Source organism: Mustela nivalis (genome assembly GCF_964662115.1).
Source record: "Mustela nivalis genome assembly, chromosome: 10".
NCBI classification, from domain to species: Eukaryota; Metazoa; Chordata; class Mammalia; order Carnivora; family Mustelidae; genus Mustela; species Mustela nivalis.
This window is the reverse complement of record NC_139029.1, coordinates 2,353,987-2,371,328: the sequence shown is the minus strand read 5'-3', so window position 1 is coordinate 2,371,328 and position 17,342 is coordinate 2,353,987. Positions and strand designations below refer to the sequence as shown.

General features: G+C 62.6%; 1 protein-coding gene across 1 annotated transcript in view; it reads right to left on the bottom strand.

The window, feature by feature from the left end:
* AJAP1 (adherens junctions associated protein 1) overlaps positions 1 to 17,342 on the bottom strand; it is a 110,105-nt gene that overhangs the window by 57,455 nt on the left and 35,308 nt on the right. The window lies entirely within an intron of this gene.

Genomic DNA, 17,342 nt, shown 5'->3' with positions numbered 1-17,342 from the left:
CATCAGCATCGCAGCAGCCCCGTTCCCGTGCACCTGCGCCGCACATCTCTTCCCAGGAGTGTGCGACACACACGACTGCTTGGCATGACGCAGGAGGGAAACTGGGTCTCAAAACCCCCAACTCAGCCGACAAGGTGATCTCAAACCCCTTCTGTTCCCCACTCGGCTTCGGCCCAGAGTGAGACGGAGACACGTCGAGGACGTGCGGTAACAGGAGGGCGAGGCAGGGGACTCAGGCGGCCCCTCGGGTCCAGGGCTCCATGTCACAGAAGTGACGGACCCAAGTCTCGGCGCTCGCAACCTCCCCTTCCTGAGGCCCGGAGGGACGGGGGTTCCGCCCGACTTCACGGGGGCACGGAGGTCGGGCATCTCCCGAGCCCTGCCCGGGCCGTGGTCGGCAAACCCTCCCCCTTCCCAGGCACACGTGCGAGTCTCAGAGCAGGCTGTGGCCTTGGGCGCTGCACGCTGGAGCACTTCTGACTCGGGGCCTCTGGGATTTGTTCAGGAAAATGAGATCTGCTGTGGGTGAGCGAGAAATCTGCCGGCGCGCAGACTGCTCTGTTGGCGCTCCGGCTCCCCTATTTGCCTGCAGCGCGGTGCCCTCTGAAGCCCCACAGTCCACCTCCTCGGCTCAGGCATAGCTGGGGGAAGGGCAGAGGCCACGCAACCCAGGGAAGACGCGCCGGTGGGTGCGTGGGTCGTCGCGTGGGCCCTGACAGCGCACCGGCAGCCACGTGGAGGCTCAGGGGACCCGGGCCCACACTCCTTCTCCCACAGCTTAGGTAACAGAGCACCGGGTGCAGGCACCGTTCGGAGCCAGCCCTCGTCACCGGCGTCACGTCTGAAAATTGACACGGATCCAGGACGTCGGCGACGGCTGTAGGCGGGGGCGGCGGGGGTGTCGGGTGCGCGAAGCTGCCAGCCTGGAAAGTGGCTCCAGACCAGCCCCGCGGAGTACAAGGCAGTTTGATGAGGCTTCGCATGACTTTAAAAGGGAAGAAATCAGTGAGTGAGCGGTGTGTGGTGTGTGAGTGAGTCATGTGTGCACGTGTGCACGGGAGTGTGCTCGGGACCGCAGGCCAGCGTGGGCGACTGCCGACGTGTGGTGGTGCACCAGTGCCTGTGAAAGACCAAAGGCAGAGTGGGTGTGAGTGTGTCAGCAAGTGTGTAAGAGCACGAGTCCACATTGGGTGTCTGTGTGTCTGTCACATACGCGTGTGAGTGTCTGTGTGCGTCTGCATGTCAGTGCACATGTGTGTCAGTGGTGTACAAGAGTGTACTTCTGTGGGGTGCCTGTGTGCTCATCACATATACGTGTGTGTGCATACGCAGGTGTGGCTGAGCGTGAGGTCTGATGTTGGTGCACACATGTGTGTCAGTGTGCAAGACTGTGAGTCTGCTGTGAGGTGGTCCGTGTGCCCATCTGTCATATACGTGCATGTGTGCCTGTGTGGGTATGGCCCAGTATAGGGTTCATGTCAGTGAGTGTAAGTGTGTCATTGAGTGTGCAAAAGCATGGCTCCACTGGGGGTGGCTGTGGGCCCATTTTTCATATGTGTGTGTGTGCCTGTGTGGGTGTGGCCCAGCATGGGGTCCATTCAGTGAGCATGTATAAGTGTGTCATTGAGTGTGCAAGAGTGTGAGTCCGTAGGGGAGTTGTGTACCCATCTGTCGTAGATGCACACTCATGTGCGCCTGCAGCTAAGTGCGGGGTCTGCGGTGTGTGTGGGGGGTCTGTGTGCGAGCCCCCCCTCGCTCTTCACTGTGCCCGTGTACCCGGGGCCGCATCTTCCCCGGGGGGTACTTAGGCACGTGCCGCTCCCTGCCTGTCCTCGGGATGTGGAAAGGAAGAAACTTGTATTAATGAGCACTAATTACCAAAAAGGACTAATCCCCAAATAAAAAGGGCCCAGTTCTCTCATCAGAATGAAAGTGCTTTGCTGCAGAAATTAGGAATCGCTCATTATGCTAATGCCTCTGCACCGAGCTCCTGCCGGTGCGCGATTTCTCTGCACAGCCCGCCAAGCTCCATGCAGGGACCAGGGCCTCCGTCACCGCACGCAGAGATTTAGGTCAGTGTGAAACATCCCTCGCACACAGTGAGCACAGCTTCTACGGCCACAGGTGCCGCAGGGAGGATGGACGGTTTAGGCCCCAGGTTCTCTCACCACTCTGCGTACTGGGATGCGAGTCCAGCACCAGAGCAGTGCCTCACCCCAGAAGGCCCCACCAGGCCCCACCAGGTCCTACTAGGCAATGTCAGGCCCCACCAGGTCCCAGCAGTCCCTGCAAGGTCACTGGGGAACCTCAGGCCCCAGCAGATCCCACCAGGCAACACCAGGCCCCACCAAGAAACACCAGGTCCCACCAGGCAACACCAGGCTCCATGAGGCCCCACAAGGTCACCAGGCAACCTCCGGCCCCAGCAGATTCCTCTAGGTCGCACCAGGCCCCACCAGGAACGAGGTCCCACAATATCATACCAGGCAACACCATGTCCCACCAGGAAATACCAAGTCCCACCAGGCTTAGTGGACCTCACCAGGTAACACCAGGCCCCTCAGGTCCCATGAGGCAAGGCCAGGCCCCACCAGACCTCAGCAGACACAACCAGGTCCCCAGTGGCCCCATCAGGCCCCCAGAATGGAAAACAGACCCAGACAAGCCCACAGGCCGTCGGCACCGGGGAGAAAATTGCCCCAGGAAATTAAAACCACGGCACCTCAGCCTGTGCTGCCGGCCTGTTCAGCAGAACTTCACACACAGGATATTTCTGTCATTTTTCACCAATCCTCGGCTGTAATTCGTTACCATAGAAACCCCTCATTTCCACGCCACCCGCTCCTATGCAGAAAAACCAACCGATCGCAGAGCGGGAGAGCTCGCCTTGCTTCCCTCCGAGTCCGGTTTCTTCCCTGTTAAAGTGGCGGACAGTCCAGAGAAGGACCATGAGGAGCGCAGGGGACAAGTCAGCAGCCGGGACACGCCAGGCCAGTGTCGGGGGCAGAGAGAGCCCCTCCCGTAGGGAGGTCGGGGGGCCGATCCTGTGGCCCGCGGGGACCGGTGGTCCCTCTCCAGGGTCGAAGTTCCCAAGCCTGGACTGTCGGGCTCCGGGGGTGCACGCTCAGCACTCGGGATGACGCTGGGTCCCGGTGTCCGGGGACCCGGCCCTACGTGCAAGGACCGCATGCAGGGCACTGCGGGACCTCTCGCTCCATCCTCCCAGCTGGCCCAGCCCCGGGAACCCTCTTCCCTCCGAGCCCGTCCAGCACGGGGGTGGAGGCCTCAGTTCCGCCCACAGCTCTCTGGCCCCAGGAAGGCGCCAGGGCGCCGTCAGCCCCACAGGGTTGGAGGCCCCTCCGAGGGTCAGGAGGGAGGCCCAGCGGCCGCCGGCCCCCGCGCTGTCAGCGTTGCCACGGGACACACCAGAAGGCCGACGCCAAGTCCCCCGAGGGCATCCGCGGGCCATGACCCCCCACCTCACACCCCCGAGGACGACGACAGGCACAAAGCCGAGTCCAGGCGTCGGCACGGACGAGGGGAGACGGGAGCTCTCGCCCACGGTCGGTGGGGATGTAAGAGGGTGTCGTCACCATGCGGAACGGCTCAGCAGCTCCTCGAAGACTTAGTTCCCGCTGACCCCGATGTCCACCCGGGTGGAAACCCAAGTCCACACAAAAACGTGAGCACGAATGTTCCCGGCAGCCCTCCTCGTGGGAGCCGAGAGCCGAAGCCACCAGAGTCCATCAGGTGACCGGATGAGGACGACCCGCTCTGTCCCCACAGGGGAACATCCTCTGGCCTTAAAACATACGACATACGCAGCAGGGTGGACAGAGCTTGGACACAATCGGTGACGTAGAAGCCACGTGTCGCCGAGATGCCCAGAACCTGGGGACCCGCAGAGACCGAGACTAGAGTCCCGGCTGCTGGGGGTTGGGGGGGGGTGACTGCTGATGGTTATAGGATTTCTCTTGGGAGGACAGGGACATTCGGGCATTGAGAGTGCTGACGGCTGCACGACCTTGGGAATACACTGAAACCACTGGGGCGGGGGGGACTTGGCGGGGGGACATCGTAGCTCAAGAAGCTGATGTGTTCAAGGGCGGAGAGACCAGCCTGGGGCGTGGGACGCGGCAGTGCGTCCTGCTCTGGGCGCAGGTCCCAGCAGCGGGGACGGAGGAGAGGGGGCCCGAGCTGGGGCAGCGTCTGAGCTGCCGGCACCGGGCAGGGAACACGCACGAGCTCCCTCAGCCTCGCACACGGTCCTGCCCAGCCGGGGCCGGGGCTCGTCGGATGTCGGAGCGCCCGGCTGCCCGCCCCCCCCCCCCCGCCGCGCAGGGCTGCGTCCCTGCTCCCCCACCTCCACCCTGCCGCGCCCACAGAGGGGCTACAGCGCCGTCCGCTTTGTTTTCTGGTTCATGCCTTTCTGGCTTCTCCCCCTTTTAAATTTTTATTGAAATCTTTTTTTTTTCCCCCTAAGAACACATTCATAGGATTCGTGGATTGAGACTGGATTTGCTACCTTCTGTGTCTTTTCTTCCCCGAAGAGGCCTGCGGCTCATCACACACGAAGACTTGTCTTCCACTTCGGGTCCCACGTTCCCCAGGGGCTCGCAGGCCAGGCCTCCCGCAGGTGCCCAGATCCCGTGTGCAAGAACCCCCACGGCCGTGAGACACTGGGCTGGGCGGGAAGATCCTGCCAGCCCTGGAATCTCTCTACGGGCGGTGGGGAGCCCCTCTACCCCGTCCCGGAGCTGCACTACCAGGAACAGCCCTGCCCCAGCGTGCCCGCTCCTGGGCTTGTCCTCAGCCGGCCTGGCACACCAGCCACAGCGTGCATGAGTGGCGTACACCCGTCCGGGAGGGTGTGACTCCCTCTGACACGCCCCGTCCCATCTCCTCCGGCTACAAATCGGGTGAGTTTTGGAGAGTTACGAAAAGCGGGTGTCCCCCAACCACGTGTGCTGTGCTTAGTGACCGGCTTCCCAAAATTAGCACATGGCAAGGGGGGGGGTGCTTTTCTGTGGAGACACCGGGCACGCAGGACCTTGGCCAGTGTCAAGGTCACGTCCACGGCGTGAGTCACGACAGCAGGTGCTCCCGACATGATGGGAAAGGACAGCGCCTCCTCCCAAAACCCGTCACGCCGTCAAACCGTGAGACGGCCACCAGACAGATCCCGCTGGAGGCACATTCGACAAAATCCCTGACCGGTCCTCCTCGAAACTGCCAAGGTCATCAAAAACAAGGAAAAGTCTGGAAAACGACCACCACCACCAAGAGAAGCCTACAGAGACGTACATGTCATGTGGGGCCCCAAGGCATCCTGAAGGAGAAAAAGGAAATTGGAGAAAAACTCGGGAAGTGTGAACCAAGTGCGGGATTTCGCGAAGGCTAAGGAGCGGCGTTTCCCCTTAGTGGAGTCACACAACGCACACAGAGACAGAAGAGGTTTACGTGAGGGGCATCTGGGGGCAGAGAATGCAGGATTTGTCTGCTTTTCCTTCTTTTCAACTTCTGTAAGTTTAAAACTATCCTGAAATAGAGAGTTTATGGAACTAAACACCCCAACAGAAGTGCGGTAGACATGGGGGTCATGCTGAGGGTTGTGGGGGGCCCCACCAGGGCTCCGTGGGGTCCCTGGGCCCCGGGTGAACGGACCTCCACCTTGAGGGGTGGCCCGGGGGGGCACCCGCGAAGGAGCACAGCCTCATCACGGTGTTTCCATCGGAGAACTGTGGCTTTAGGGGAGAGGGGAGACTCTGGCACCTGGTACAGAGGGTTCCCCCTGTACCAGGGTTCCCCCACCCCTGCGTCCCCAAGATCTCTGAGCTGCGGGTCTGCCCAGAATGGGGCCGGCAAACTGCCCTGTCCTTCCCCTTCCCATGCCCGGGAGGCTTTCCCCCGTCGCCCCCAAACGCCAACACGGCGGTGCAGGAGCAGAGACCCCCCTTCCCCACGCGGGCCAGGACACCCGGCCTCCGCTCAGGAAGGGCGCACGCACACACTTCCTTCGGGAAGGCCGTCGCTCGTTCAGTTTTCCTAATGAACGAGGGAGCTGTGACTCCCTGGGATGTCCTGATGTATTAATGTCCTGTAAGAGCCACCCCTGGCTCGCCCTACCCCGTGACTTACTATGATTAAAAGCGTCCCTCTCTTTCAGGAACGGGGCTCTGGGTTGCCTACGAGGCTTTCATCTTCAGGAGCCCCACGGATGTCAGGCACACACGTGATATTTGATGCGCGGGGAAGGAGCCGCATAGGAACCATTCATTTGCGTGGGATAGAAACCTCCGGAACGGCACGAGGTTTCCGGCTACTTGCCTCCCCCAGTGCAGGGGGGCCCACAGCGGGATTCTGGGGTCTCTTAGCACCCTCCCCTGCTGGATTGGGTCCCACTCCTGGTCAGGCTCCTGGGTCCCAACCAGGGTGGACCGGGGGTGGTGCGTCCTGCTGGCTCGGGTCAGAGCCCTGCAGAGAAGGTGGTGCGCTCGCTGTAACGTGGGCTTCTCCCGGGGCAAGGCATTGCAAGGCAAGTGTGAGAAGAATCTGTGTGTGCCCCAAACATGTGTTCACCTGACCACCCTGTTGGCCTTCCCTGCTGCCCCCAAATCCCAGGAGGTCCTGGCTGGAAGGAACAAACATGGTCCTCGGCTCCAGCCCGCCCCAGAGCTGGACTCTCAGGGGCAGCTTGGGACCAGGGCAGGTTTAGCAGCCTTAGCGCAGGGCTCCAGGTCAGGCTGCTGTGACAAGCGGTGAGCAGGATGGGACACCGGTTTCCTGGCGATGCCGGTTCTCCTGAAACGTCTGTGGGCCCCGGGCTGCCCATCACCAATCCCCTCCCAAACACTCAGTACCCACGTGACGCCGCATGAGACCCACCACGAGAGGACTTGCCTGCGGTGACAGGGAGTCGGCATCAGCCTGAGTCGCGGACTCAGGGACTTCAGGTCCCAACAAGCCCAGACCTGGGGGAACCAGGGTGTACAAAGCAAAGGAAAGCAGACAAGACCTCCGTGACCCAGAGCCATGGTGGTCCCACCGCCTGGACCAGCCGGATGGTGGCTGTGCCTGGCGGGGAGGCGCCGGGGTGGGCGGCAGGTGCTGCTCTGCGCCCCCGCTGACCTCGGGCAGCAGCGGGACCCTGAGGTCCCAAGGAATTGCCTCACATGCTCTTGCGGGAGCGGACAACCACGGGCGCCCCAGAAGCGTCCTGTATGTATGAGCGAAGCCCCTGGGAGTGAGCTCCGCCCCAGTGGACATCCAGTGAGGTCTGGAGACGGCTCTGGCTGTCACTCTCCAGAGCTGCCGCCGGTCTTTGGTGAGCGCTTGGTCACTGAGAACACCCCACAGAGCTCATGAAGGCCCCACAAAGTCTTACGGGCCCCAGCAGCCCAGCTACCTTGGGGCCGCGGTGAAGCAGCCCTACGGCTCACTTGCATCCCATTCGGTCCTCCAGGGGCCTGGTGACGGGAGACGAGCCTCTTTATCCTGAGAGGAAAGAGGCTCAGACATGACCCACCCACTCACGCTCCAGAAGCCGCCCAGGATGGTGGAAGACACGGGGCCTCAGGGCTGGCCGCCTGGCTCCCAGCCAGGCACTGCAACATGCAGGCGTCATACCTTCCTCGTGCCTCAGTTTCCCCACCCCACAGGGCATCACCGGACTCCACGGGGAGTCCTTGGGGCCTGGGTCCCCAGAAGCACGCACAAGCATCCGCCACCGCCCCACCCCCACCCCCTTCGAGGCCGTTGCCGTCGTGGTGCCCGGGGGCCCCCTGCTCTCCCTGGCAGCTCCGGCGCAGGGCGTCTGCGGGACCCGGAGGCACGGGATGCTCTCGCAGGCTTCCCAGGTGCCTGAAGGAGACGGAAGGATAGCCACGCGCTGGCGTTCTGGTTGCCCGGGCGACGTGCCCGCAAGCGTTCCGGAGGAGTGAAGTGGTGACAAGCAGTGGGTGGGCGGCACCGTGGGCGGAATGTTCTCTCCCCGGGAGCGGGAGCAGGGTTTCTGCACGTCTGACACACAGCCCCGCCGCTGCGGCCAGGTCCCCGGTGCCCTCCATTCTGTGCTGGGACGTCAGGCACAAGCCATCCGGGACCAGCGGGTCCCCTCAGCTCAGCTACTGTCCCTCCTGCATCGCAGGCTTGTGCTCTCTGGGGAGTGCCCAGGAGTGCCCAGCAGCTGCCCCAGCGCCGGCCGGCCTCCCCAGGTCTGCCAGCCCACCGTGTCAGGTACCCTGTGCCCCACCTCCCATGCTTCCACTGCGGGCAGGGACAAGGGTCTCAATGGGCCCCCAGCCCAAGGCAACCCATCCCAGGGACAAGTTGCATCCCTCTGGGCAAAGACTTGGCTAAGCCAGGCAGTAACAGCCGCGGGACCAGAATCCTGCTGCCTCGTGCCTGAACCCCACGCCAAAGTCAGCACAGAGCGAGGACGCTCGGAAGGACCCTGGAAAGGCCAAGTGGACTCTGCAAACCGCCCCTGGGTGCAGGCTTTCAGCCTGGCCCTCACGTGAGGATCCCCCAGCTGGGGAGAGGGTGGTTAGAAAACGTGGAGACCCAAGCCCCACGGTGGACCCACAAACTGGCATCTTCGGGGGACAAGTCCAGCATCTGCAATGTTTCGAGAGGCTCCCCCGGGGGTCAGGATGGAGAGCCGAGAACACAGCCCATCCCTTACTTGGACCCCGTTCAGTCCCACATCACCAGCACTTGTAAAGAAAAACCCAGGCCAGGGCGGCGGGGAAGAAGGCACGCGGGACGCGGACACGCACCTGGTGCTGGGTGACCCCTCAGCACACAGAGGTCCCCGGCCCCGACTCTGTCTCCTTCTGGAGCTCGGCGGCCCTCAGCCAGGTTGTCGGGCCAGGCTGAAGGTCACAGGCAAGTTCTCGCGCAATCCCATGGAAAGAGCAGGGGTACAAACACGCACTTACGGAAATCCAGACTATTTGCACAAGAAAGAGAAACACAAAAATAGCAGCTGTGTGTTCTCTGGGAAAAGGTCTCACGACATGACTGAAAGTGGGGAGGAGGCCAGCAGTCAGCCTGGGAGCGAGTGCAGGCAGCGCGCGCTCCTCCAGCCTCCCGGGCTCCAACCGGCCCGCGTCCTCCCTCTACGCCTGGAAATCTGCATCCAAGCTCCCCGCACAGCTGCCGGGGCACACGGCTTCTTACTGGCAGTCCCCGTCCCCGGGATGTGGACTCCTGAGAACAAACGCCCCGGCTTCCACAGCACCTGCGGGAGGCCCGTTGCCTTTCGGTTCCGCTGCCGTCATTATTTGGCGTGGACGAACGTCACTGTGCGTTCAAGGTGCCGTTGGAGCCACCCAAGGATGAAGAAGGACAGTGACAGGGTCGCCGCCTCTCAGAACACCGAAAGCAGGCCCATCACGGGCTCCACGGGGTTCACAGATTGGCAGAGAGGGCAAGGCTCGTGTCGATGGTGGTGCCGAGGGCTTGACAGGGAGAGGAAGAGCGAGCCTCCTGAGCGGAAGCCAGGGCCCAGGGCCACTGGGGCAGAAAGCCCAGATCCGCCACCAGCTCCCCAAGCACAGGGGACAGGGACCTCCCGAGGTGGTCATGTGCCCACCCTGTGTGAGGGGATGGGATGATGGCCAGATGTCAGCAGAGCTCTTAGCAAAGGGCCTGGGGTGGCCAAGGCTGGGACCCCTCTCTCCGAGGGGTCCTCAGAGCCATCTCCGGCCTCCAGAACTCCCAGAAAACACTGGGGTGAAGCTGGAGACCTTCCCAGGGCAGCCACTCCAAGGGACTCAGTGTGGTGGGAGCACCTGGGTCCTTGCACCTCAGGAGGTAAACCGAGGAAGACGACGTCGGGACGCAGGAGCTGAGGGGGTGCTGTGAAGGAGGCAGCATCACAGGGACCCAGAGAGGCTCGGAGCCGGGGTGGCCAGGAGCCCTGGCAGAAGCAGGGACCACCGTCCGTTAGGCAGCGACGGGGCTGGGAAGCGCAGACAAAGCCTTTCTACGTCTGGGATGTGCAGATGTCAGGCCGCAGGGGGGCCGCCTTCCACGGCCGCAGGCTCGGCCTTCACACCTGAGCACAAGTGAGGCTGAGGGAAGCGGCCCTCGCAGGACATCCAGGGGCTCAGGCAGTGGCCGTCGCGGGGAGGGGGCAGTCAGGCCTCCTCGTGGCCCTGACGTCCCAGCGTCGGCCCGCGGACGGGGAAAACAGGCAGCGGTAACTTGGAAACAAGCCGGCCGTGCCCGAAAGCGTGAATCACCATGCAAATCCCACAATGTAGGTCACGGCTCCATCTCGCCTCCAGCTCCAGAAAGTGCCCACGTCCCCTTCAGGAGAGGCTGTGACGAGGACAGACACCGTCTCCCTCGACCCCGACGCCCCGCCTGGGCCCAGCCCACGGATGGGAGGGCGCCTGACCACACCGGAAGGGGCTGCCGGTGAGACCACAGAAACGCGGCCCCGGGGAAGTGCCCCTCGGGGTGTGTGTGTGGGGGGGGGTCCAGCGGCCCTAGGACAGCCCCCCGGGCCAGCTCCCGTCTGTCTACCTGCCCGCACCCCCTGAGAGGCAGCCCCTCTGCCCCGTTACCAATGAAGAGGACATTTCAGAGCTGGAGCTGGGTCTGCCTAAGGCCACCACCTAGTGCATGGTGCCCTGGGGACCCCTTTGTGGCTGCCTGCCCACCCCGGGCCCCCAGGCCTGGGTGCAGAGTGAGGCGGGGCCCAGCTTCAGAGTCACAGGGAGCTGACCGGAGCTCCAGCCCGACCCAGACACCGCCGCTCCGACTACCGGCCGAGGTGCCCCAGCCTCCGGACACAAACTGTGACGGGGGGGCTCACCGCCTCTGCAGAACGACCACGGCAGGTGTGGGGCAGCCCGCCCACGTGAGCCAGACCCTGCTCTGGGGGGCGTCCCGTAGCGGCCTTGGGACCGATGGTGTCCCTGAGCTGCTCTCCCACTGACAGGTGGCCCAGCACACACACGCACACACCAGAGACACACACACACGTGCGTGCACACTTGCGAGAAGCCGCACCAACCCCGCCACCTCCACCAGACACACGCCGCCGTGCCTGAGTCCCCCCGTGGGGTGTCCAGAACTTAGCAGCAAACACAGCTTGGCACAAAGCTGATGTGACAGCTACCGCTGGCGTGGGGACAAAACACTGTCGTTTGCGGAAATTCTTCCCAAAAGAACCCAGTGGAGCTGGGCCAGCTGGGTCAGAGCTTCAGCTCTTCCTGACGAGGTCATCCCATCCGGACCCTGTCCGGAGAAACAGATGTCACGGAATGTCTGGGGGGCATAAGACCTTTTCCAGGAAGGCCCAGAGCTTCTGGGCAGCCACTGTGGCTTGAAAGGGGAAGAAACCCTCTGTTTTCTGGGAAAGACAAGTCCCCAGGGCTGGGCTCTGACAGACTAAGGGCCAAGAAGGCCTCTGCCCCCAAGCCCCCACCCAAAGCACCTGGCTTCGAACTCTGGTCGCTTCTGTGTGGAGGACCTGACCAGGGGCGGGCTCCTCCCAAGAGGACTTCCGACTGTCCTCTCAGAGAAGGTTTCCGATGCTTCTCCGGAACGTTCTGCACCTTGTGCCCCAGCAAGGACAGCCACGGCCTGCAGACAAGCTCCCCGGAACCACGGCCCTCTCTCGTGGCACCTGCCACCAGCAGGTCCGAGTCTGCGTCGTGTCTCCGTCATTCCCGCGGCACCGACGGGGACACGGAGGTGATGCACCGTCCCTGCCCGGCTGCTCCTGCTTCAGCTCCACCGGGAGGCGGTCAGGGCCGCCTTGGGCTTGTCTCCAGGACAGCCGGAGCCCTGCGTCTGGATCCTGCGCGGGCTGGGCTTCCTCAAAGACGCGAGCCCGCCCCCTCAGTCCGGACCCGACTGGCTGCCCCCGCGAACCCCAGCACAACCCCACACGGCCTCCGCCAAACCCTTGCCCACTTGGCGGTGGTGAACCCCCCAGGGTGCTCGGGAGGCGGCACGGCCGGAAGTCTCCAGCCGGCTCACCCAACCGCTCCCCCCACCTCCGACAAGTCCTAGAAACACCCGTTCAGCGAGCCCTGACCTTCCCTCCGTCCCACACAGGGACTCTCAGCCTCCCAACACGCACGCTGGGGCAGGACCGCTCTGGGTCGGGGGCTGTCCTGCCCGCTGGCTGCCTCCACCGACAAGATGCTAATAGCACCCTTCCCCCGGCGTGGGACAACCGAAAATGTATCCCAACCCTGGCATGCTTCCCCAGGGAGACCCCGGCCCATTGAAAGCCAGTGCTCTGAGACACACCTGATTCCTCCCACGGCCCCCGGCCGCCTCCCTCGAGCCACCGTCCCGCCCGAGGCTTCCCACGGGCTCTGCATCCTCCATTCTCCATCCAAAGCGCTGCTAGAACTCCAGGGGACAGCGTCCGGCTCCTTCCTGCTCGGCCTCCTCCCCCGTCCGTCCCCAGTACTTCACAACCCACCCAGGACAGGCCCCCCTGGGCTCACGAGCTCCCCGCGTAGGTTTGATCATTGCTCTGGGGTCGAGGCCTCACGAGAACAGGAGTTGCTCCCACCTTCCTCACCAGGGTCTCCCCCGTGAGCAGCGCGGCTCCTGGCCCCGAGCAGGAACCCCGTAAATGTTGGTTGACGGAATTAATGACGGGGGGAAACCAATGATTGAGTGTCCCCGAGCTGCCGGCAGAGGAACGAGCTCCAGACCGTCGTGTGGCCACTGTCCCTAGAGGGGCTCCTAACCGCCAAGGCTCTCTGACAGGGTCCGACAACCCCGACCCCACTAGTGCAGGAACAGGGCTGAGGGCGCGCCTCCTCGTGCGCGGAGCCCAAGCCCGCCAGCTGGGAGGGGCCTCACCTTGTCCGCTCCCCGGCCAAACGGTGGCTCTCCTCCAGACACTGTCCCCGTCTCCCCGCACCAGTGGCCGAGGCTCATTTCCCTCTGGTACTAATTCTGGACACAACTTGATAATTCCCTTTGTCTCTCTTGGTGTCCAGAGATGAAGAGGTCAGCCTCACTGGGGCAGGAAGGGCCATCTTGCACATGGCGGGAGTTGGGGCTCTGGTGCTTCAAGGAGGGCACTCTCCAGCCGCAAATCCCCACCACCACCTCCAGGAAGCCCCCTGCCCTTCCTTGGGCACCCTCCAACCCCCATGTCCCTCACCACCTGGAGGAAGCCCCCTGCTTCTCTTTGGGTGCCCTCCAGCCCCTATACCCTCCCGCACCACTTTCTAGAAGCCCTCCATGACTACCTGCTCTCCCCTGGGGTTCCCTCTGATGCCCAGAGGCCACCCCCACCAACATCTGCCTGTGGGTACTGCATCTCACAACCTCAAGGGGGCTTCTCTGAGGTTCCCTCGGAAGCTTCCCCCTCATAAAATAAGAGAGGAACTTGGCTCCAGAGCTGTGGTGGGGAGACACAGGGCACAGAAAACTAAATTGCAGCCTGAGGTGGGAGCTTATTAAGCTTGATTGTTATTTATATTAATTACACTTTAATACGAACGTTAACTGTGCTTCACAATTTTAATTTTTATCCAATTATTCTGCAACCATTGATTAAGCAACGCCAACGATGGGCGCTGGGGATTGAGGAATGAGGAGGTAACGTCCTCACCTTCTCCAACCCTACGTGCCGCTCAGGCTAGCAAACGGGCCCCCTCGGCGGTCACTGACGATGGAGGGACTGAACGCAGTCAGGAAGGAAGGCGGGAGTCAGGGGCGTGTAGTTCACTTGGGGAATACGCGCTTTGGGTAACAAATGGCAGGGCAGGCCATCAACATGCTGGGGTGGATTCAGCTCTGGGCAATCCTGGAGGACAGCTCGGAGGTGGTGGTGGGTCTTCAATGCCCTGGACTGTTTTCATACCCGACCTTGAAGTCCTTGCCCGTGACTCTCTCCCTGCTGGGAGCACCTGGTCATCGTGTCCTCGTGTCTGGATTCTTCCTCCCACACCCACGCCTGATGCCCCGAGTGAGCTGCTTAACTCTTTAACTGGCTAGCCCGTGCTCCGAGGGCACCTGTGGAGGACCAGCTAACCCCAGCATTTCCTGGGCTCCCAGTGGAAGTGGGGCTTAAAACCAACACCCCATCTTTCTCTCCGGCACACGTGTCCAGGAGTCTCCCCAGGCCTGCTGTGTGCCCGGCACTCTCTGAGCAAATGGTCAGCAGAGGACCAAGGGGGCAAGGCCTCTGTCCACCCACAGCACTGGCCCCTGCTGACTGGCCGGCAGCACAGAGCACCCTGTCCGTGGCCTCCAGGGGCCAAGTCTGCTGCCGGGGCTGGACCAAGGGAGGTGGTCAGCAAGCCCCCGGCCTGGTCTGTGAAGGCTGGGGGAGGGATGGAGTGCTTCGAGAACACCGGACACTCTGCAGCCTGGGCGCGCCTTCTTAACAGGAGCGGAGTCCCGCAGAGGGGAGACGGCCCTTCCCCCGGAAACGGCTGGAAGTACCCCAAAAACTTGGGGAAGTTCCATTGCTCCTTATAGACCAAGAGGTCTTGTGCAGCTGTTTAAGCTGTCAGTGTGCCCATCCGTAAAATGGGCTAAAATACTTTGCCGAGAGAACTAAATGAAACAGCTGGTCTAGGACTCAGCCTCCTGTAGGGGACCCATAAACAGGAAGGAACCACGTCTCTTTCTGACTGACACAGCATCCGTGCCCACCAGGCCCAGAGGTGCAGACGGAAACAGGGCTGTCCTCTCCCTCGTGGGGCTCACGGGGCTCACGGGGCTCACGGGGCTCACGGGGCTGCGCCTGGATCTGGATCCACAAGGACAAGAGGATGCAGCCATGGAGACAGCCAGCCGCCACTCCACCCGGCTCCTGTCCTTGAAACAGGAGCTCATGCCCGTCATAATGTAGGAAAGATCCGGACGCCTCAGGTCAACGCTGCAGACCCAGCTCAGAACCCCAGACCGGTAGCTATTGACAGTAGTGTAGTGGGCAGCCCTGGCTAGGAGGCAAGGAAAGGCCCAGCAGGGCAGAGTCCAGACCCTCCCGTGGGATCCGGCCGGCTGGGTGCAGCCTCCCAGAGGAAGCTGGAACCTTGTCTGGAACGGGCGGCTGGGGACTCGGAGACTGCACTGGGCCTGGTGGGGTGGTGACGCCTTCTCTAGCTGCCGGGGAAGAAAGACCTGTCACCACCAGGGGCTTCCACCCGCAGGTAGGGGCGCTTCCCGCCAGCCCGACTCCCCACCACTCTCCTCGTCCACACATGAGCCAAGCACTCCCGAGTGTGAAAACCGCATTCTCGTTGGTCTGGATGCTGGAGCCCCGCCCCGCTCTGTGGGCCGGGGAGCCGACGTCAGAAGCCCAGGAACTTGCCCGGGAGCCTCCCCACACAGAAGAGCGGAAACCCAGCCTCAGGTGTCCGGGCCGCCCGGATCCGCATCTCCCCCTCCTCCGAGGCCACTTCCTGCGGGAATCTACGGAGCCGGTCCCGGAGCCAGCTAGAGCCCACCCCAGAGTCCTCAGGACCGGTGCGTCGGGCACTCCCTCTGCTGTGTGCAAGATGCCACCAGGATCACGTCCCCTTCTACCCGGAGGCAGCCTTAGCTCTGCACCTCACGGCACCGGGCGGGCTCGGCCAGACCCCACTCACTTGTCAGTACGGCAGAAAACACACACTTTGGTGTAACCCACACCTTGTCTGGGCGCTGACGGGGCAAGCCTTTGGCCAGGGAAGACACGTTAGCCACCTTAACCGGCTGAATTCCTACCAGGGCTGTTCTGACTTCTCCGCAACAGTCTCAGGAACCTGTTTGGTACAGAGGATGTCGAGGTTCTCCGGACGGCCTGAGCCTCCGAGGAGATGGGCCTCCAGCGCGTGCGGGAGAACCCCCCGGCGGCGGGAGCCGAGACCACCAACATCAAATCCAGGCCCTTGTTCCCAGAATTCCATATTCAAGTTAATCACTTGTTTGTTTTTAAGTGAGAAGCTACCCCTTGAGTGTTTCCACTAAATAAGTCTGTGTTTGCATGTCGACCAGCGCATTTAAATCCCCCGCGTGCGACATTTCAGACCAGGACTCCCTCTGTCCCTCTCTGTCCCCCTCTGTCCCTCTCTCTCTCTCTCTCTCCCCTCCCCGTCCTTCTCCCCTCCCCCCGTCCCTCCTCTCCTCGGGGTCCATCCACCGATCCGCTATCAGGCCTGCTCCACACTGGATCCCTTTGGCCCTGGGGTAAGACATCCCGGGGGCCGTGGGGTGAGGAGCGGCAGACGAGGACCGTCGGTGGGGAGCATGCCGACCGAGGCCCGGACGCTCGACCTCCTTGCAGCGCCCCTGCCCAACATCTCCTCAGGGACCCGAGCGACCACACGAATGGAAGAGCCGTGCTTCAGCCAGGCTGGCCTCCTCCCAGCCCGCGCACACACACGGCCAATTAGAATCCACGTCCGCACTTGCCGCGGCTCAGCCAGGACCCCGGGGCCACACAGCGCCCTCTCCTGACCCACAGCCATCTGAGGGGGCCTCACAAGGTCTCGCTCTGGCCGCCTTCTCCAGCCGCATCCAACAGAGCCGAGCCCCACATCCCTGTCCCTGCCCCGGCCACGGCTCCTGCATCCCTGCGCTTGGCATAAAGGTCCCTTCCTCTGAAGGTCATTCCATCACCTCAAAACAGGTTGGGCCTCAGAGAACTGTTCTCCCAGGGGCAGCCCCTCATTAGCCGCCACTTAAGAGCCACAGTCCTTCCCTCAGCTGATAGCCTCAGGGTTCTAGGTGTCTGCTTTATTGGCCTCCCCGGCACTTCACACAATGCCCACGCACAGATGCCACACAAATGCGGACGGACGGACGGATGGACGGATGGCTGACCAAAGGGATAGACAGACGGACGGACAGGCAGACAGATGGACAGACAGACGGACCGGTGGATCGGATGGCAGATGGATGGACGGCACCAGCGCGTCTCCCCTCTCATGGGCCGTCTCAGTGCAGTCGCCATCCGCACCGACTACCCTGGCCCTGGTGCTCTCCCTGCTTCCAGCGACAGCCGTGCTCGTCACCTAATTCAGTTCGGCACGTAGCAGTGCGGCCGAGCGGCCGATTCCACACGCGGATGTTCTCTTCTCTTAAGCCATAGTTGCAGAGGGCAGAAACCGCCACCACCCCACGTGTGTTTGCCTCGCTTGGCAACATTTAACCCATGCCCCCCACCACGATAAATGCAGTGAAGATGTTATTTAGGTCTTTTATGTCCAATCAAAGAGGAAACTAGCACCACGGGGAAAAGGTCTGGCACACAAACGCCAGGGCTCCGCCCCCCATCCAGAGCCGGTCACCACGCCGCCGCCGCCCCGGTCGGCCCTCCCGCTGCGCATGGGGTCTTAGGGTTGAATCGCTGTGTTGTGGTA